This window comes from Capra hircus, unplaced genomic scaffold, assembly GCF_001704415.2.
Source record: "Capra hircus breed San Clemente unplaced genomic scaffold, ASM170441v1, whole genome shotgun sequence".
Taxonomy (NCBI): domain Eukaryota; kingdom Metazoa; phylum Chordata; class Mammalia; order Artiodactyla; family Bovidae; genus Capra; species Capra hircus.
The window spans coordinates 1-22,427 of record NW_017218595.1 but is presented as its reverse complement, the minus strand read 5'-3'; the positions used below and the strand labels follow the sequence as shown (position 1 = coordinate 22,427).

The 22,427-nt window shown below is 40.1% G+C and overlaps 1 long non-coding RNA gene across 1 annotated transcript; it reads right to left on the bottom strand.

Moving 5' to 3' along the window:
- Window positions 1-10,275: 10,275 nt before the first annotated feature.
- LOC108635547 lies at window positions 10,276-20,542 on the bottom strand. Its single transcript, XR_001917818.1, has 4 exons — window positions 20,522-20,542; window positions 14,627-14,740; window positions 10,424-10,620; window positions 10,276-10,335 (listed from the first exon to the last, which is right to left on the bottom strand). It is a non-coding gene; the product is annotated as an uncharacterized LOC108635547 (long non-coding RNA).
- Window positions 20,543-22,427: the final 1,885 nt, after the last annotated feature.

Sequence of the window (22,427 nt, the reverse complement as noted above, 5' to 3'; positions counted from 1 at the left end):
ACACACTTCCCTTGTGGCTCAGCTGGTAAAGAATCTGCCTGTTATGCAGGAGACCTGGGTTCGATCCCAAACCACACCCAACACACACACCACACACACACACATATATATATGAATATATATATATATATAACTCACAAACTATCCAATGATAAAGGACTCTTTTTTGTGGGGTCTTCAAAATGCTTGGGGAAGACTTGATTCCCTTTAGTCTTGTTTCAGATGAAACAAGTTACTAAATTTAGGCCAGTGTAAATGTGTGTGAGGGCTCTTCTGTAGCCCTATGTAGCATTATGTCACATGGTCTTGAAGAGTCTACTTTAAATCTTTCTGGAATGTGACCTGGATTCCTGATTCTGCCCTTCAGAGCTGTGGCTTCTGTTTTCCTGATGTTATCCTAGGGCAAGCAAGATGCAAACTGTCCAACTAGACCACTACCTTGAGCACGAATGGTCCCGTGAACAAAGTGGAGGAGAGTTTGGAGGGTGGGAAAGCTACCCTTGCTAAAATAGACTGCTAGTTAGAAGAGGATTAGCACATAAGAGCCCAGTGGAGGCTAAAAGGGAAAGGCTGTAACTGGAAGGACGCAGGAAAGAAACACTACGTAAACGGAAGCTGTCAGATCCGGGTGTAAGACTTGGAAAGGACAACGTTACCCTATAAGCATGACAAGAACAGACTCTATGGGAAAGAGATTCCTTTTCTGGGTGATGGGGAGCTCTACAGCCTGAACTTCTGGAATCTCGGAGGCTCTGTGGTGGTGGAAGAATGCGCACTTGATTTTGTCTACCTGGGAAAACAGCTTGCACTGTCAGCAAGACAAGAGGAAGAGTACAGGAGTCTAGTCTCCAGAGAATGACACCTCGAACATGTTGAGGTTTGCAGACAAGTAGAAGTGAGGAAATTTAGATCCGTTTTTTGATCATGTATTTTGGACTGGGAGTAACTAACACTCTATCACCTTAGAGTAACTTAGAAAAGGAGAAAATGCGATCCCTGAATCTCTGGTACAAAGAGCCAGAGCTCTGGCTGAAGAAGTCTGTGGTGGGGAGACAGGCGCACTGCCTCTCTCCCACCTTGCCTTTCAGTTCAGCGCCTAAGCTGAGAAGCAGGATCCAGAAATGGCACGCTCTGCTTTCTGGGGTCCCTCGGATCCCGGGACCAGCCTTTGCTCACTCAGCCCACACCCAATGCACAAACTAGTTTTTTTCTTAAAAACTCTAAACAGGCGAACATCTGTCTCCAATGCGTCAGCCGTAGCGTTTCATTCCATCTTGATGAAATAAAGCTTTATGATGACTTCAACAGAAATGCATAGAACTTTGAGAAAACTGAAAAATTGGCAATTTGTCAGATTTTGACATATTTTGTCTTAATCATATAAGAATATTTGATAGAAAGCAAAGGGTTCTACAATTGCTCTATTGTTTTTAATAATAAGCTTAAGTGTAAATGAAAATTTTTCTTTCAGTCCTGCACTCAAATGTACTTTTATTACTCTGTGAATATCCAGGTCTTACCAAATTCAGACTCAAATTGAAGAAAGTACGGAAAACCGCTAGACCATTCAGGTATGACCTAAATCAAATCCCATATGATTATACAGTGGAAGTGAGAAATAGATTCAAGGCCTAGATCTGATAGATATAGTGCCGTTGAACTATGGAATGAGGTTCGTGACATTGTACAGGAGACAGGGATCAAGACCATCCTATGGAAAAGAAATGCAAAGAAGCAAATGGCTATCTGGGTAGGCCTTACAAATAGCTGTGAAAAGAAGAGAGGCAAAAGCAAAGGAAAAATGAAAGATATAAGTATCTGAATGCAGAGTTCCAGAGAATAGCAAGAAGAGATAAGAGAGCTCTTCAGCGATCAACGCAAGAAATAGAGGAAAACAACAGAATAGGAAAGACTAGAGATCTCTTCAAGAAAACTAGAGATACCAAGGGAACATTTCATGCAAAGATGGGCTCGATAAAGGACAGAAATGGTCTGGACTTAACAGAAGCAGAAGATATTAAGAAGAGGTGGCAAGCAATACACAGAAGAACTGTACAAAAAAGATCTTCACAACCCAGATAATCATGATGGTGTGATGACTAATCTAGAGCCAGACATCTTGGAATGTGAAGTCAAGTGGGCCTTGGAAAGCATCACTACGAACAAAGCTAGTGGAGGTGATGGATTTCCAGTTGAGCTGTTTCAAATCCTGAAAGATGATGCTGTGAAAGTGCTGCACTCAGTATGCCTAGCAAGTTTGGAAAACTCAGCAGATGGCCACAGGACTGGAAAAGGTCAGTTTTCATTTCCAGTTCCAAAGAAAGGCAATGCCAAAGAATGCTCAAACTACCGCACAGATTGCACTCATCTCACATGCTAGTAAAATAATGCTCAAAATTCTCCAAGACAGACTTCAGCAATACGATGAACGTGAACTCCCTGATGTTCAAGCTGGTTTTAGAAAAGGCAGAGGAACCAGAGATCAAATTGCCAACATTGCTGGATCATGGAAAAAGCAAGAGAGTTCCAGAAAAACATCTATTTCTGCTTTATTGACTATGGCCAAAGCCTTTGACTGTGTGGATCACAATCAACTGTGGAAAATTCTGAAAGAGATGGGAATACCAGACCACCTGACCTGCCTCTTGAGAAATCTGTATGCAGGTCAGGAAGCAACAGTTAGAACTGGACATGGAACAACAGACTGGTTCCAAATAGGAAAAGGAGTACGTCAAGGCTGTATATTGTCACCCTGCTTATTTAACTTCTATGCAGAGTACATCATGAGAAATGCTGGACTGGAAGAAACACAAGCTGGAATCAAGATTGCCGGGAGAAATATCAATAACCTCAGATATGCAGATGACACCACCCTTATGGCAGAAAGTGAAGAGGAACTAAAAAGCCTCTTGATGAAAGTGAAAGAGGAGAGTGAAAAAGTTGGCCTAAAGCTCAACATTCAGAAAACGAAGATCATGGCATCTGGTCCCATCACTTCATGGGAAATAGATGGGGAAACAGTGGAAACAGTGTCAGACTTTATTTTTGGGGGCTCCAAAATCCACTGCAGATGGTGACTGCAGCCATGAAATTAAAAGATCGCTTACTCCTTGGAAGAAAAGTTATGACCAACCTAGATAGCATATTCAAAAGCAGAGACATTACTTTGCCGACTAAGGTCCGTCTAGTCAAGGCTATGGTTTTTCCAGTGGTCATGTATGGATGTGAGAGTTGGACTGTGAAGAAGGCTGAGCGCCAAAGAATTGATGCGTTTGAACTGTGGTGTTGGAGAAGACTCTTGAGAGTCCCTTGGACTGCAGGAGATCCAACCAGTCCATTCTGAAGGAGATCAGCCCTGGGATTTCTTTGGAAGGAATGATGCTAAAGCTGAAACTCCAGTACTTTGGCCACCTCATGCGAAGAGTTGACTCATTGGAAAAGGACTCTGATGCTGGGAGGGATGGGGGCAGGAGGAGAAGGGGACGACCAGGATCAGATGGCTGGATGGCATCAGTGACTCGATGGACGTGAGTCTAAGTGACTCCGGGAGATGGTGATGGACAGGGAGGCCTGGCGTGCTACGATTCATGGGTCGCAAAGAGTCGGACATGCCTGAGCAACTGAACTGAACTGAACCTAGGTTATGGATTTCTCAGACTGGAAGACAGGGTAACAGATTAAGGTTTAACTTGTGTTTAACATTAGTGTTCAGTTCAGTTCAGTTCAGTTGCTCAGTCATGTCCACTCTTTGTGACCCCATGGACTGCCGCACACCTGCCTCACTGTCCATCACCAACTCCTGAGCTTACTTAGACTCATGTCCACCGAATCGGTGATGCCATCCAACATCTCATTCTCTGTCGCCCTTCCCCCACCCTCAATCCTCCCAACATCAGGTCTTTTTCAATGAGTCAGTTATTCGCATCAGGGGCCAAAGTATTGGAATTTCAGCTTCAGCATCAGTCCTTCCAATGAATATCAGGACCCATTTCCTTTAGGATGGACTGGTAGGATCTCCTTGCAGTCCAAGGGACTCTCAAGAGTCTTCTCCATCACCACAGTTCAAAAGGATCAATTCTGTTGGCAGCTCAGCTTTCTTTATAGTCCAACTCTAACATCCATACATGACTATTGGAAAAACCAAGGGTTTGACTAGATGGACCTTTGTTGGCAAAGTTATGTCTCTGCTTTTTAATATCGTGTCTAGGTTGGTCATAGCATTTCTTCCAAGGAGCCAGTGAGTGTCTTTTAATTTCATGGCTGCAGTCACCATCTGCAGTGGTTTTGGAGCCCCAAAAATTAAAGTCTGTCACTGTTTCCACGGTTTTCCCATCTATTTGCCATTAAGTGGTGGGACGAGATGCCATGATCTTAGTTTTCTGAATGTTGAGATTTAAGCCAACTTTTTCACTCTCCTCTTTCACTTTCATCAAGAGGCTTTTTAGCTCCTCTTCACTTTCTGCCATAAGGGTGGTGTCATCTGCATATCTGATGTTATTGATATTTCTCCCAGCAATCTTGATTCCAGCTTGTGCTTCATCCAGTCCAGACATTTCACATGATGTACTCTGCATATAAGTTAAATAAGCAGGGTGACAATATACAGCCTTGATGTACTCCTTTTCCTATTTGGAACCTATCTGTTGCTCCATGTCCAGTTCTAATTGTTGCTTCTTGATCTGCATACAGATTTCTCAGGAGGCAGGTCAGGTGGTCTGGTATTCCCATCTCTTTCAGAATTTTCCACTGCTTATTGTGATCCACACAGTCAAAGGCTTTGGCATACTCAATAAAGCAGAAATAGATGTTTTTCTGGAATGTTCTTGCTTTTTTAATGATCCAACAGATGTTGGCAATTTCATCTCTGGTTCTTCTACCTTTTCTAAATCCAGCTTGAACATCTGGAAGTTCACAGTTCACATATTTCTGAAGCCTGGCTTGGAGAATTTTGAGCATTACTTTACTAGCATGTGAGATGAGCTGCATTTGTGTGGTAGTTTGAGCATTCTTGGCATTGCCCTTCTTTGGAATTGGAGTGAAATCTGACCTTTTCCAGGCCTGTGGCCACTGCTGAGTTTTCCAAATTTGCTGGCATATTGAGTGCAGCACTTTCACAGCATCATCTTTTAGGTTTTGTAATAGCTCCACTGGAATTCCATCACCTCCACTACCTTTGTTCTTAGTGATGCTTCTGAAGGCCCACTTGACTTTGCATTTCACGATGTCTGGCTCTAGGTAAGTGACCACACCATCGTGGTTATCTGGGTCATGAAGATCTTTTTTGTATATTTTTTCTGTGTATTCTTGCCATCTCTTCTTAATATTTTTTGCTTCTGTTTCAGCCATACCATTTCTGCCCTTTATTGAGCCCATCTTTGCAGGAAATGTTCCCTTGGTGTCTCTAATTTTCTTGAAGACATCTCTACTCTTTCCCAGTCTATTGCTTTCCTCTATTTCTTTGCAGTGGTCACTGACAAAGGCTTGCTTATCTCTCCTTGCTGTTCTTTGGAACTCTGCATTCAAATGGGTATATTATTCCTTTTTTCCTTTGCTTTTCACTTCTCTTCTCTTCACAACTATTTGTAAGGCCTCCTCAAACAACCATTAGTGGTTTACCTTGTCATAACTATCACACTTTAATCACCAAATTAGCAAAATCAGGTGTTTTGGATCATTGGAATGATTGAGGCTAAGGGAAGGAATCTCTAAGGATTTTACTAATACCACCATTTCAGAGTAAGAGTTTCTAGTTTCAGTGAGTAGAATTTTCCAGGCTTAAAAATAGATAGCACCTATAAATACATACGTAATCTTGTCCTAAATTTAACTTTACTTTTTGTTAAAATGCAAAATATCATTTTTTCCTACTCAGAGAAGGCTCTTTGATTTCTAAGAAGGATAAATTCTTAAAAAGATAACAAACAGAGAGAAAAACAAACAAACAAACAAAACCTTGAAAGTACTGTGAAATAAACATTTAAATGATTAGTTTAAAAGCACTGTTTCACTTATTGAAATATGTCACATTGTTTGGTGTTCAGGCTGTCTGCCTCAAGCCAATGTCCAAAAAAATCTCACAGCAATATTTATATATATTTGCTCTTTTCTTCAATACTATGGTTATAATTCTAAAAGCTTAAGTACTGATAATGGAGATAAATAATTCTTCATTTTTGCTTTGTTTTAAGGTCTTTACACTCGTGAAAAAACTCTGAGGAAATACCTTATTATATTTAACTATTTTCAGTATCTAACAGGTATAGGTTTATACTTAGTAGACATAAAACTCATTTCAAATTTTTAATAACTGAAAAGATGACATAATATTAACCTGATATATCTGAAAGACACACCTAAATCTTTATTAGGTACTGTGTTTAGGGGTCTCATATTTGTTAGTTTATTTGTAACTACAGGTGTGCAATTTTAATATTTGTTTTTATGGCAATTTCACAGGCATACCAGTGATGTAGGGAAAAAAACCAAACCTCAAATGAGGCCTGCTTTTGATAATTAATCTACTTCTCCATTTGAAAACCACATATGAACTAAAAAGAAAATACTAGAGGATACCAATTTGAAACATATCATTGTTGAAAAGAAATTTAGTCCCAAAGTGTGAAATTTAAATACAAGTAAATTGAACCATTTTGGTCATGCTATTTTCTTTGGGAAAAAAATATATAGCTAACTGTAGAAATTCCAGAATTAAAAAATAAAACAAGGTAGTTTTCTCGTAGTCAAAACCACACTAATGTGACTCCCACAAGATGGTTTCATTTTGCAGTAATGCCACTCATTTGACTGCCTTCAAGGAAATACTGGATTGGCCAAAAAGTTCTTTCAGGGTTTTCCATATGATATTACAAAAAACCCAAATGAAGCTTTTGGCCAACCCAATAATTTGGCAATTATGATAGACAGTGGGAAGTTTCTTTGCAGTGCCCAATGGCAATCAACTTTTTAAAAAACTTTTTATTTTATATTGGAATAGAGCTGAATAACAATGCAGTGACAGTTTCAGATAGACAGCAAAGGGCTCAGCCATACATATATGTGTATCTATTCTCCTAAGTCAACTGTTTCACTATTTAAGTAGCTGTTACAGTAGTCAACAATACTAGTTTTGGAAAGAGAAGCTTTCAGGCAGATTCCTGAATTAGACTGGCCAATCCCAAGCCCTTTAAGACCGTGATTCCATTTGTGGCCCCCTCCCACCCCTGCAACCAGCCCCAGCTCTGAGACATAATTGATATTGAAAACTATGTTAAGTTTAAGGTGTATGTGTTGATTGGATACATGCAGATATTGCAAAATGATTACCACATTAAAGTTCATCACCACACATAATTACCTTTTTAGACAGAGTGAAAATATTTAAGATTTACTTTCTTAGCAACTTTCACGTATATAACACAATCTTGTTCACTATAATCACTATACACATTAGATATCCAGGACATATTCATCTTGTAAGTACAAATTTGTACCCTTTGACCAAAATCACCCTGTTTTTGCCATCCCTCTGGCTACCGCCATTCTACTTTCTGCAGCTACAAGTTTGGCTTTTTTAGAGTCCACATATCAGTGAGATCATACAGTATTTGTCTTTCTCGAACTTATTTCACTTAGCATGATATCCTCAAGGTCCAGCTGTGTTGTCACAAATGGTAGGATTCCCTTCTTTCCACTGACGACATGTGCCTTGTCTCCTTCATCCATTCATATGGATCCATTTCATGTTTCCATAATACTAATTAGCATCCTTTCATTTCAAGTTGAAGAACTTTTCTCAGCATTTCTTGGAAGACAGGTCTAGTGGTGATGGACTCCCTCAACTTTTGTTTGCCTGGAAAAGTGCTCATCTGTCCATTTCTCGGACAACTTTGCTGGATGGAGTATTCTTGGTTGGCAGTTATTTTTTTCTTTCAGGACTTGAAAAATATCATTCTACCCTCTATTAGCCATTTCTGCTGATAGCATCCCATAGATCATATAGGCTTTCTTCACTCTTTTTCATTTTTCTTCTTTCTCCTCTGACTCGGTAACTTCAAAATATTTAAGATCTACTTTCTTAGCAACTTTCAAGTATATAACCCAATCTTGTTCACTATAATCACTATATACATTAGATATCCAGAACATATTCACCTTGTAGGTAGAAATGTATACACTTTGACCAAAATTTAATTCAGACTAATTCTTCTGCTTGATCCATTCTGTGTTTAATACTCTCTATTTCAGTTTTCACTTCATTGATTGTATTCATAAGCACCAGAAAATGCTTGGTTCTTGTTTTGAGATTTCCATCTCTGTTTACTCATTCTGTCTGTGTATTATTTTCCTGATTTTACTAAATTTTCTGTTTGATTGTAGCTCATTGAGCTTCCTTAGAAAAGCTATTTTGAATTCTTTATTGGATAAGCTGCAGATCTCCATGTTTTTCTTACTACAAGATTATTGTGATCCTTTGGTAGTGTCATAGTTCCTTCAATTTTCATGTTCCTTGAAATTCTGCGTTGCTATCTTCACATTTGAAATAGCTGCCACCTTCATCCAATTTTACTGACTGATTTTGGGTGAGAAACACTTTCCATCTGTCCTGCTAGGGATTCTGAGGCTTTCACAGACATTGGATGGATACACCTGCTCTGCGATTCTGGCTCCCACATATGACAGAACTCATAACCACATATGTCTTTTCCCCATCACGTAACACACAAGGTCAGGTACAAACAGCCTCCCATTTGATTTCCCAAGGGTGATGCTACTTGTGTTCTCTCCCTGGCCCACAAACTCTGGCTGGCTTTCTGCACATGCTCAGTATCCATCTGCCAGAGCTGGCTCTCACTGCCTTCAGCAGCAAGCACATAGATCCAGCTACAGGATGGAGGAGAGTGTGGTTGAGGCACATGGAGCACAGGGGGTGCCTGTGGGCCAGTGGAGGGTCCACAGGCTAAATATCTCTAGGGATGTGTTGGCAGGCTTTTTCATGGAATCCGTGATGTGGTTAGTAGGGTCTGTTTGCGTGTAATGACCTCTAAGAATCCTATCTGCTGCTCTCTCAGCCTCTTCCTGCCTCCGTCATTCAGCTCACAACTCAGTACTCTGGATAGAGCAAGAGAGAAATGGGCCTCTTTGGGAGCATCCTGTGCTGCTGGGAAACACAGCACCCCTTCATATGCTCTCACTTTTCCCTGCGTTAGAAATCAAGGGTGAGAAAGTCTCTCTTGGCACTGAGCTGTGCCACCTTGTGGAAAAGGTGACATGAATAAATCAAACTATTCCTCTGACCCTCTTCAATGCATTCAAACTGGTATAATTTTTGCTCCAAGAGCATGCTGGAACTTCTCCACTGGACTTCTGGACTTCCCCCAAGGCTTTCTTGTCTGTGGGTGATTATCGAAAACAAGTGTTCTCCCAGGGGATCCTAGACTGCAGCTGACAGGGGCTAGGAGCCAGCTCATAGGCCACTGCAAGGTCCACAGACAGCACACAGGTCTGTCTGCCCATTACCTGATACATGGGTGGGTAAAATTCCTCCAGGTCCCTTGGTATGTGGGGCTGGATCCCACAGCTCCCACAAAGGCACTTCATCCATGTATGGATGCCAACATTGTTCTTGAGATGGGTATACAAACAAACGACATATTACAGGGCCATCTAGCTGATGTGTGAACTCCCTTTTTTGTCTTTCTAGCATTTTTTAAAATATATTTCTTTCTTTATTTGCCTGTACTGGGTCTTAGTTGTAGCAGGTGAGACCTTTAGTTGCGGCATGCAGGATCTGATTCCCTGACCAGGGACAGAACATGAGCCCTGCACTGGGAGTGCAGGGAAGTCCTCTCAACTCCCTTTTAATACCAAGATTCTGTTATACTAAAATGGCTGTACAGATAGAATTCATGGACAGTTGTTGGTAACGTTGGGGCAGACAGGGGAAAATAAGTTATGTATGTTATCCAGAGCTTCCCATAAGCCCTGAGAAGAATTTAATCTGTGGCAGTCTTCCAGGGAGACAGTCTTGGGAAACAAACATTGAGCATCAGGCCTGGCCCTGTACTATTTAACTTATTCGTGTACTCTTAATGAAAGCAGAAGGCAAATGAACAATCCAGTTTTCTTTTAGAACAACTTCTGTTCAACAGTGAGTGAGATGAAAGGGGAGCATATTTTTCAGAGCTCAATCATATCCCATTCATAGCTGCAAGCTACAAAGATAAAACTCCTTGGGCTAACTGAAGTTCTCCCCATCCCTACGAATAGAAATATCTCACTTTTTTGATAAAGAAACTCTGCAACCAAAACTGCTATGTGGACATAACACATTGCTGCCTGAAAAAGGAGACAAAGAAGGAACCGTGAGATTGTGCTCCAGGGCTTTGGGACAGCTTGTGTTTCAAACAAAGTCATAAGCAGTCACCTCTGAAAAATCTCCATTTTTTATATGAATCTTGGCCATGCTACCAAGCCAGGTTTTCCTGAGCTCTGAGATACTTGTGTAGGACTTGGCTAAGCTATACTGGAGATCAATTAGCATTTCGGGGTCCTTCTCATGCTCCTTCATTTGAGCTGCGGCCATAAGAACAGTACGGATTCTCTCGGTCAAGTCTTTGACTTCTGAGGGAAAAGCAGTTGTGCAATATCAGAACAAGCAAAAAAGACATATTTATCAATATTATTGGTGTGCTCTAAGCCTAAGCAGCCCATCTTTGGAATAACATAGAACTTTTACCCCTTGTCAGAGATCTCAGTATTTGGTTCTTGGTTCTTGGCATGTGGGCATGCCTAAAGAGTTTAACATTAATTCTTTAAAAAAAAATAGTCTACTATCTCAGGCTTCAAAGCCAGTGAGTTTGATGGCAGTATATTCCTAACACACAAAAGCATGAACTCGGAGCCAGACTACCTGGTTTTGCACCCCACCTCCTCTGCTGTCAATTTGATTGCCATGAAGGTAATCCATATTTGCCTTTATTGTTTAATTTTAGTTACAATAGTCACTAAAAATTGATATCATACTATGCACCAAGGAGTGGCCTAAGCACTTTACATGTTTTAAACTTTATAACAACATTATGAATTAAGTACTATTATAATTCATTTCACCAATGGGAAAACCAATGTACACAGCAGTTATGTAGTTTGGCCAAAGCTGTGAAGTTGGTAGGTGGTAGAGACAGGACTGACACTCAGGCAGTTGGGCTACAGAGCTCATGACCTTAGTCACTCTTCCATCTGCCAACGGCCATATGCTTTGATGTGAAAACCATACTGTAGACATTTTCAATTACGCAAAGAAGAGTTTATGAATCACAGAACACTCTGAAGAGTTTAAAGAGATCATTACTTTCTCTTAAAGCATTGCTTTTGTCCTCAAAAGCACAAAGCTAGAGTTTCCTCTTTGTCAGTCCTATGGCTTCCTATTCACTCCAGCAGAGTAATCACAATTATATGTAGGGATCTGAGAAGAGGAGAAGGGACAGGTACAGGCCTTAGGCAGCTTTTCAATATGAATACCACCAAAGGTGGAGAAAATTATATTCAATGTGTCTTCTTTAAAGATGACTTTTAAAAATGATTATCCCTATGTGTGTGTGCATGCACATGTGTGTGTGTGTGTATAGATATATACACAATAGTAGAGATTCTTCTTCTCTTCTTCTACATTAGTAGAGATTTCATTTACTGGGAGAAAGCTATACCTTTGTTGTAATAGAGTTTATTGGTAATGATTGGCCTACCAGAATAAAACTGTCATCTCACAAATGAGTCATGAAAAAGATTTCCTATCAAGGAGGTCTAAAACAGACCCCATTTACTTTGAAAAAGTTGGTAGTCTAACTTTTATATAACATGGAGTTAAGGATGGTAAAAAAAAAACACTAGGAAAATAAACTCAGGGTATGAGTAAAAGATGCTAAATGACATAAGCTATTTCTGTGCTGTTGGGATTAGATGGAGCATATACTGATTTCTTAGGGAACCAGTAGAACTGGCTGAAAAGCAAACTTTTCCACCCCGAGAATGGCTGGTACTATTCAGTGTTGTTTGTGTGTTTTTGTTTTTGTTGTTGTTTTTTCAGTCTAAGCAACATTCCTATGGGAATATGTTTTGGTACAAAGATTCCACACGTCCCAAATATCAAGAATGCTGTGAGTGTAAACTTTTTTTTTTTTCCAGATTTTACACAAATTGTCAAATTATGCTGGAAGATGACCTTTCCCAAGAATGGGGATGATTCCTCTGGGAGGAAACATTCTCTATTGGCAAGGGAATCTTCTTTCCTTGTACACATATTTCACTGAAGAACAGAACCTACCGTCCATGCAACAAAACAACACATGAATGCCGGAAGCCACCACGGGAGTTCCCACCCATGACAAGGTCATGTGGAAGAGAACTGTTAAGCAAGGCTTCAGAACTCAAGGGGCTCCCTAGGCTTTCTCGAGCATCTACCCCAAAACCAGAATCTGTCTGTTTTACTGTTTCATGACTTTCACCAACTCCTCTGACATTAACAGGGGGCTAACCCTGACCACTTTTCTCTGGAGAAAATCAACTTAGGCCTATAGCTAGTAAGTCTCCTGGACATGACAGGAATATTTCAAATCAAACTCCCTCTGTTAACATACTAGCTTGCTCGGCAGGTATATCCAGACTCTTACAGCTACACATGTGATTATTTACAGCCTCCCAACTGTGAGAGGCATGGAAAGCCTAAAACATAGAGCCTTTGAAAGAGTTAAGAGTTATTAGAGTAGTGCTAGTGCTGATGTAGGATTTCATTATTGGGCCAATGCTTGTTGCTAAGTTCCCATATCTCTTATCCACTGTGCACCTGGGAGTGCATTAGTTAACATAGTGAGAATGCAAGAAAAACAAGTGTAGCCTTGAATTTAACCATATCAGACTTTTGAGCTAATTGGTTCTTTCTTGTAACTCACTGCACCTTTGCTCTGTGAAAAACATAACTCTGTCTGGCACTTTCTGAGGCTGACATAGATTAGAAATATAAAGAAAAGACACTTTGAGGGAAAATAAGTTTTCTGGTTGAGCAGCCTTTATCAAAAGAGGATCATAAAATGTTCACAGGCCTCCAAGGCCAGAAGATACTGTACACAACATCATTTGTGGCAAAGGTATGCAGAAAAATCCTGGTTTCGATAAGGGCAAAACTGCTGGAATGTTTGGGCTGACTCTGTATGACCTTGCATCTTTCATTTCCCTCTATGTATAAGGCAAGGTATAAAAGTACCTTTTGAAAAATAAAGTTTTTGGGCCACGCTCTCTAAAGCAGCTTGGTCAACCCGTGTTTTTTCTTCTTCTTCTTCTTTTTTTTCCTCTCTCTCTCTCTCCCTCTCCCTCTTTTTCAGACTGATACCTTGGAGCATATGGGCTCCCTGCATTCACTTATCTGCCCAGGTTTCTAAGACCTGAATGGGAAGACGTTCTGCGTCTTCACTCCCTCGGGAGACTGGGAGGGCACCTGTGGCCTCCGTGAACAGGGCAAACTTCTTGTCTCGGGGTTTTATTGGCTTTCTATGTAAACCAAGGAATATCAGCCTCTTTCTCTCCTCTATTTTCTTATCTTCAACTTTCTTTCCTTCTCTCTCTAAATCAATCCCTGACGCTGTTTCTCTTTCAGGTTTCCCTGGATCCTGCGGGGGCTGGACCCTGGCGCATGAACTTTTACAACATTTTAGGTTTGAAGTATATAGGTAGGAGAGACTAACGGTGTTCAGGGTCGTGGGTTTGGCCTCAGCCAACTGTTGCCTAAGAACAACAGCCTTGGATGTGGGTTTGCCAATAAGTATCTCTGGAAGGCCCCAGTTAACAGATGATTCTTTAAGCTCAGAAAATCATCAAGTAATGAATCCCTTCTGTGCCATTCCTCATCTGCTGGCAAAGGATCAGGCAGCTGTTAGCTACTCTAGTAAGTGAAGTTTTGTGAAATTTCCAACTCAGTGCTTAATTAGCCAATCTTATAAATGGGAACCAGAGAAGGCAATGGCACCCCACTCCAGTACTCTTGCCTGGAAAATCCCATGGATGGAGGGGCCTGGTGGGCTGCAGTCCATGGGGTTGCTAGGAGTCAGACACAACTGAGTGACTTCACTTTCACTTTTCACTTTCATGCATTGGAGAAGGAAATGGCAACCCACTCCAGTGTTCTTGCTTGGAGAATCCCAAGGACGGGGGAGCCTGGTGGGCTGCCGTCTGTGGGGTCACACAGAGTCGGACATGACTGAAGTGACTTAGTAGCAGCAGCAGCAGCAGCATAAATGGGAACAACGGTTGAGGGGGGAAAAAAAACCATTTCTTTTCTAAGTAAGTTTAAATATCAAGCCCAGAGAAAATTAAAATTATATCATAATTATGTGTACATAGTACAGTCGTTCATTCACTCATTCAACTAATACTGAATGCTTACTGTGTACCTGGCAGTAGTCTAGGTGCTAGAGGTACAGGGATGTACAAAACAAAGCCTTGACCTGTGAAGCTCACATTCTGTACACTTGATACTATATAAATGTTGTGAATGCAAAGTGCAGTTTAACTTGAGGAGTGAAACGCCCCTAACATTGAACATGGGTCTAATTTTTCACTTAAAGTGAGAACATACCTTCATAGGTCTGTCACTGTTTGTAAAGTTATTGATAATGAATAAAGACTCCTGAAATCTCGATCCTCCACTTAGTGCTACATCCACTATCAACTGGCTTACAGCAATTATTATCTGTGGAAAGAAGAAATGTCTTTTTTTCAATGTTATTTTTCAAATGTCTTTTGAATACATGCTGCTTCTTTTCTTCAATGTACCAACTCATAAGCACTCATACAAAATGCTTCTTTTAAAGATTTTACAGAGTTCCATCAAAATCTATTTTCCTCCTACATGAGTGGTTTAAATTCTTCTATTGAAACAGCAACTTTAGGGGCTGGCCTGGGGGCTCAGTGGTAAAGAATCTGCCTGCCAATGCAGGAGATATGGGTTTAATCCCTGGTCCAGGAAGATCCCACATGCTGCGAATCAAGTAAATCTGTGCCACAACTATTGAGCCTGCACTCTAAAGCCCATGAGCTACAACTACTGAGCCCACATGCCACGGCTACTGAAGCCTGAGCATCCGAGAGCCCATGCTCTGCAACAAGAGAAGCCAATGCAATGAGAAGCTGGCACAACAATGAAGATTAGCCCCTGCTTGCCACAACTAGAGAAAGCCTGCACAGCAATGAAGAACCCAGCATGGGCAAAAATAAAGAAAAAAATTGTAAAAAGCGAACGACATAGCAAACGAAGCAACTGACAGAGAATTAATCTCAAAAATATACAAGCAGCTCATGCAGCTCAATTCCAGAAAAATATATGGCCCAATCAAAAAATGGGCTGAAGAACTAAACAAACATTTCTCCAAAAAAGACATACAGATGGCTAACAAACACAAGAAAATATGTTCAATATCACTCATTAGAGAAATGCAAATCCAAACCACAATGAGGTATCATCTCAGGCCAGTCAGAATGGCTGCTAAAAAAGTCTACTAACAATGAATGCTGGAGAGGGTGCAGAGCAAAGGGAACCTTCTTACACTGTTGGTGGGAAGGTAAACTAGTACAGCCACATGGAGAACAGTGTGGTGATTCCTTAAAAGACTGGAAATAGAATTGCCATATGACCTAGCAATCCCACTGCTGGGCGTACACACCAAGGAAACCAGAATTGAAAGAGACACGTGTACCCCAATGTCCACTGCAGCACTGTTTACAATCGCCAGGACATGGAAGCAACCTAGATGTCCATCAGTAGACAGATGGATAAGAAAGCCATGGTATGTATACACAATGGAATATTACTCAGCCATTAAAAATAATGCATTTGAATCAGTTCTAACAAGGTAGATGAACCTGGAGCCTATTATACAGAGTGAAATAAGTCAGAAAGAAAAACACCAATACGTTATACTAACGCATATATATGGACTTTAGAAAGATGGTAACGATGATCTATATGCAAGACAGCAAAAGAGACACAGATGTAATGAACAGTCTTTTGGACTCTGTGGGAGAAGGCGAGGGTGGGATGCTTTGAGAGAATAGCATTGAAACATGTGTATTATCATATGTGAAACAGATCGCCAGTCCAGGTTCGATGCATGAGACAGGGTGTTCAGGGCTGGTGCCCTGGGATGACCCAGAAGGATGGGATGGGGAGGGAGGTGGGAGGGGGGTTCAAGATGGGGAACACTTATACAGCCATGGCTGATTCATGTCAATGTATGGCAAAAATCACTAAATATTGTAAAGTAATTAGCCTCCAATTAAATTAAAGTAATTAATTTTAAAAAAGCTAACGACAAAGTCATATCATAAAAAAAAAAAGAAATAGCAACTTTAGTAAAGTTACAGGTTACAAAATTAATACACAGAAATCCCTTGCATTCCTATACAGTAACAATGAAAAATCAGAACGAGAAATTAAGGAGCAACTCCATTCACTACTTCAACAAAAAGAATAAAATACCTAGGAGTCAACCTAGCAGTGGCCACAGGACTGGAAAAGGTCAGTTTTCATTCCAATCACAAAGAAAGGCAATGCCAATGAATGCTCAAACTACCAAACAATTACACTCATCTCACATGCTAGTAAAGTAATGCTCAAAATTCTCCAAGCCAGGCTTCAGCAATACGTGAACCGTGAACTCCCTGATGTTCAAGCTGGTTTCAGAAAAGGCAGAGGAACCAGAGATCAAATTGCCAACATCCGCTGGATCATCGAAAAAGCAAGAGAGTTCCAGAAAAACATCTACTTCTGCTTTATTGACTATGCCAAAGCCTTTGACTGTGTGGATCACAATCAACTGTGGAAAATTCTGAAAGAGATGGGAATACCAGACCACTTAACCTGCCTCTTGAGAAATCGGTATGCAGGTCAGGAAGCAATAGTTAGAACTGGACATGGAACAACAGACTGATTCCAAATAGGAAAAGGAGTACGTCAAGGCTGTATATTGTCACCCTGCTTATTTAACTTCTATGCAGAGTACATCATGAGAAACACTGGACTGGAAGAAACACAAGCTGGAATCAAGATTGCCAGGAGAAATATCAATAACCTCAGATATGCAGATGACACCACCCTTATGGCAGAAAGTGAAGAGGAGCTAAAAAGCCTCTTGATGAAAGTGAAAGAGGAGAGCGAAAAAGTTGGCTTAAAGCTCAACATTCAGAAAACGAAGATCATGGCATCTGGTCCCATCACTTCATGGGAAATAGATGGGGAAACAGTGGAAACAGTGTCAGACTTTATTTTTTGGGGCTCCAAAACCACTGCAGATGGTGACTGCAGCCATGAAATTAAAAGACGTTTACTGCTTGGAAGAAAAGTTATGACCAACCTAGATGGTATATTCAAAAGCAGAGACATTACTTTGCCGACTAAGGTCCACCTAGTCAAGCCTATGGTTTTTCCTGTGGTCATGTATGGATGTGAGAGTTGGACTGTGAAGAAGGCTGAGCGCCAAAGAATTGATGCTTTTGAACTGTGGTGTTGGAGAAGACTCTTGAGAATCCCTTGAACTGCAAGGAGATCCAACCAGTCCATTCTGAAGGAGATCAACCCTTGGATTTCTCTGGAAGGAATGATGCTAAAGCTGAAGCTTCAGTACTTTGGACACCTCATGTGAAGGGTTGACTCACTGGAAAAGACTGTGATGCTGGGAGGGATTGGGGGTAGGAGGAGAAGGTGACGACCGAGGATTAGATGGCTGGATGGCATCACGGACTCGATGGACGTGAGTCTGAGGGAGCTCCAGGAGATGGTGATGGACAGGGAGGCCTGGCGTGCTTCGATTCATGCGGTCACAAAGAGTCTGACACGACTGAGTGACTGAACTGAACTGAACCGAACTGAGTCAACCTACCTAACGAGACAAAAGACTGAAATGAAGGAAACTCTAAGACACTGATGAAAAAATCAAAACACAAATAGATGGAGAGATATACCATGTTCTTGGATCACAAGAATCAATATTATGAAAATGACCATACTACCAATGGCAATCTACAGATTCAGTGCAATCCCTATCAAATTACCAATGGCAGTTTTCACACAGAACTAGAACTAAAAATTTTACAGTATGTACAGAAAGACAACAGACCCCAAATAGCCAAAGCAATCTTGAAAAAGAAAAATGGAGCTAGAGGAATCAACCTTGCTGACTTCAGACTATACTACAAAGCTACAGTAATCAAGACAGTATGGTATTGGCACAAAAACAGAATTATAGATCAATGGAGGTTTCTAATTTCAAATTTTATCAGGACTTTTCTTAGTTTGATGTGAAAAACTTGAAACACAGCACATCTAGGTCTGAAACCATTTTCATAATTAGTGAACTGATACAATGGTGGTCAGGTATTTGCCTTCAATACATTTGCTAGCAAGTAGTTTTGGCAAAGTTGGGACTAAAGGACATTTCTTTGATGGTTTCTCATTTCTTTTCACTAGTCTATCACAACTCCAGTACCTCAGCTCCTTTCTTTGTTTCTGACTAGGGCCTATCTAAATAGTTTAGACAGTAGTATATGTTACAGCATATACACTACATAATGATAACAGTATAATGCCATGTAATGGTGCTTTTAGGCTTCACCGTTAGCTCAGCAGTAAAGAATCTGCCTTCAATGCAGGAGATGCAGAAGATGTGAGTTTGATCCCTGGGTTGGGAACAATTCCTGGAGGAAGGCATGGCAACTCCTTTGGCTAGAGAATCCCGTGGAGACAGGAGCCTGGCGTTCTACAGTCCACAGGGTTGCAAAGAGCCCAGACATGACTGAAGCAACTGAGCATGTATGCATGGTGCTTTTTAATCTCTCAGGCTCCTTTTAATGAAGGCTTATATGATTTAGGCTAAAGTGTTCCTGGCCAGAAGCTTTACTCCTGATCTGAGAAGCAAGATACTATAGGAGTTGTGTGCAAGCTCTTGAGTCCAAGTGCCCTAGATTCAAACTTTGACTTTATCAATTATTCACTGAATGGCTTTGAGAAAGTGAATTAACCCTCCTGTTTCTCACTTTCCTTAAAGGCAATATAGGGATAACAACAATACCTACATTATAGAGCTGTTATGAGGATTAAAACGATCATACGCATAATATTACTACTTAACCAGTTTATTGAGCACTTAGACATGGTTCTAAGTCTGCAATTTATTAATTCATTTTATTTGAATATAGGACTTGAGAGAAATTGATGTTTTAACCCAGAAGGATGGACTCTAATGGGGAAGTTCAAAAACATCAGCACACTAATTGCAGAAATGCTTTGGAGGAAGGTGGTATTCAAGTGACATCTCTATGAAAGCAAATATGAGATACTCTAACATATAATGTTAGACCAAGTATCAAAATATAATTAGATAGGAGATTTTTTACAGAAAGCATATACTTGTATCAGAGTTTAACATCACTGATGACATTTCTAAAAAGCTACTTATGGCCATTTCCTCATGTATAACCCAGTCTCCAATAAACAACTGCAATGGGACTGACCATGGCAGTAAAGATAGAAATATGACCAGGCATTTCCCATATTACAGCTGATGGCAACTGAGCCAAGAACTCCCAACTGTGTTTCAGTTCACACCTGTTTCATCACACAAGCACAAAATTATGGAGATGTTGAATAACAACTGCCACGTACTAAGAGTCTATTATGAGCTAGGCATTTTGTGCCTGGCACTACATACACTTTATTTTTAACCCTCATGACAAAGCTGAAACATAGTTGGCCTCATTTTACAGATGAGGCAAATAGTTAAGATGGACTGAGTAAAATCCCCAGGGTCACATATTAAGTAAGTAGCTAAGCTATGATTTAAGTCCAGGCAGGTCTGATTTCAAAGTCCATGCTTTCCACTAAACCTTGAGACTTCGCTCATAATTTTTAACTAACTGGGCGTGGTGGAGATGAAAAACAAAAGTACTACATCTGTTACTTAATCATCTTGTTTAATCCTCACCAAAACCATACGAAGTGGATAGGGATATTTACCAGTATTTTACTTACGAAGCATCTGAGGTACTAAGAGAGTAAAGAAGTCCTCGCTAAGGTCACACAGTGTGTGATACTCGTGGAACCTGGAATCTCTGCTCTTAACACCTATGTTCTCAAGCAGTGTTGTCCAGTAGAAATAGGATATGAGTCACATGTGTACTATTAAATTGTCTAGCAGCCACATTAAAAAGTAAAATGACACAAGTGAATTTTAGTTTACTTAAACCAATATATCCAAAATATCATTTCAACATATAGTCAATATAAAACAATTGAGATATTTTACTTCTTTGTACGTAGTCTTCAAAAGTCAATGTGTCCTGAATTCAGACTAGCTCAATTTCAAGTGCCAGAATGGCCACCTGTGGCTAATAGCTTTGTATTAGACTGGGGAGCTCTATACCTTAATGTAGAGAGGCTAAAGATTGAACACAAGAAAGAGAAGCTTTGGTTTTCACTGACCTGCAGATGTGTTCTTAAAAACGGTTTTCCTTTTGGTGTACTCAAAGTCTGTTTCTCATCAGAAGACACAAAAGTGCAGAGGCTTCATTCCTGGTTGAGCCAATCTGTGACGTGCAGCACTTTAAAACCTCATAGCAAAACGCCAGCACACATGTTTGCCCTTCCTTTGAAAAAGGTCGAGGGAAACTAAACAATAGGAAAACATAAATAATTATCTGAAAAGCCATAAAACAGAAATCAATCAACTATCAAGCGCCTACAGTATTCTCCCTAAAACTATAAGCTGGGTGCGTTGAGGATACACAATCAACATAAGATTAGGGTACCACTCTGGAAAACCCAAGCTAGATAAAAACATAAAGACCAGCATGTATAATGAATGACTGAAATCATGACTCATTTCATGATGATGGTCTCAATTTGGGCCATAAAAATGGGAAGGCCAATCTGCATTACTTACTCTTTTGCTTTATATTTAAACAGTTCCTTATGTTATAAACTTCCAAATGCTAGGAAAATTATATCAAGAATCTATTCAGCAAATAAAGTTGATCTTTTAACAAAATGGAGTGTAGACGAATTGAACACAAACAGAAACATGTCCATCCTCTACTCATAAACAGTGCTGAGTAAAATACAGGTCGGCATAGAAAAAGTACAAAAGTGACTATCTAATCCTCAAAACAGGCAAGTGGACTGCTACTTTTGGCATGTATTCAGTCTGCTTTGTGGAAAATAAGCTATACATAGAACGTAGGCTTATTGCAAACTTCCATGCTTACATGTCTTGGCAAGTGAGTACTAAGCTGCTCCAGGGTACACAATGGATTTTTTCACCGGAGTGTGAAGCTAGAGTCTCTCAAAATCATTCTCAGGAATATTGGATTTTACCCATTATTATAGGAATCTACATAAGGCTAGCACCTAATTTCAATATTATTTTTTAGAAATATTGAATTTAAGCCCATTATATAGGAATCTATCTTCTTTTTATCACCTTAACACTAAGTACAATGCTCCTTACTGTTTATGCAGCTTCATCTATTAATGAACATTTAATAAATGTTTTCTAGCTGGCATGTGAAAAAAATCTCATCAATGGTTTCACCAGATTAAATAAATCATTTCGGGGCAAGATACTTCTGTATAGACAGGAAGGGAAGGCACAGTGGTAGAGTACTTAATCTGCTATAGGAAGTCTTCTATCTATCACTTCACAGTTACTGAAATTAAAAATACTCTAGAAGGAATTAATAGCAGAATATCTGAAGCAGAAGAAGGGATCAGTTAGCCAGAAGATAAAGTGGTGGAAACAACTGCTGAAGAGCAGAATAAAGTAAAAAGAATGAAAATAACTGAGGATAGTCTCAGAGACCTCTGGGACAGTATTAAATGCACCAACATTAGAATTATAGAGGTCCCAGAAGAAGAGAAAAAGAAAGGGTATGAGAAAAGTTTGTAAGAGATTATAATTGAAAATTTCCCCAACATGGAAAAGGAAATGGTCAATCAAGTCCAAGAGGCACAAAGAGTCCCATACAGGATAAACCCAAGGAGAAACATGCCACATACGAATCAAACTACCAAGACTAAACACAAAGAAAGAATATTAAAAGCAGCAAGGGAAAAGCAACAAGTAACACACAGGGGAAACCCCATACGTTTAACAGCTGATCTTTCAGCCGAAACTGCTCAGGCCAGAAGGGAATGGCACGATATATTTAAAGTACTGAAATGGAAAATCTACAACCAAGACTAGTCTACCTGGCAAGGATCTCATTCAAATTTGATGGAGAAATCAAAAAACTTTTCAAACAAGCAAAAGTTAGGAGAATATGCAGTACCACCAAACCAGCTTTACAACAAACGTTACAGTTGACTATATAGTCAGGAAATACATAGAGAA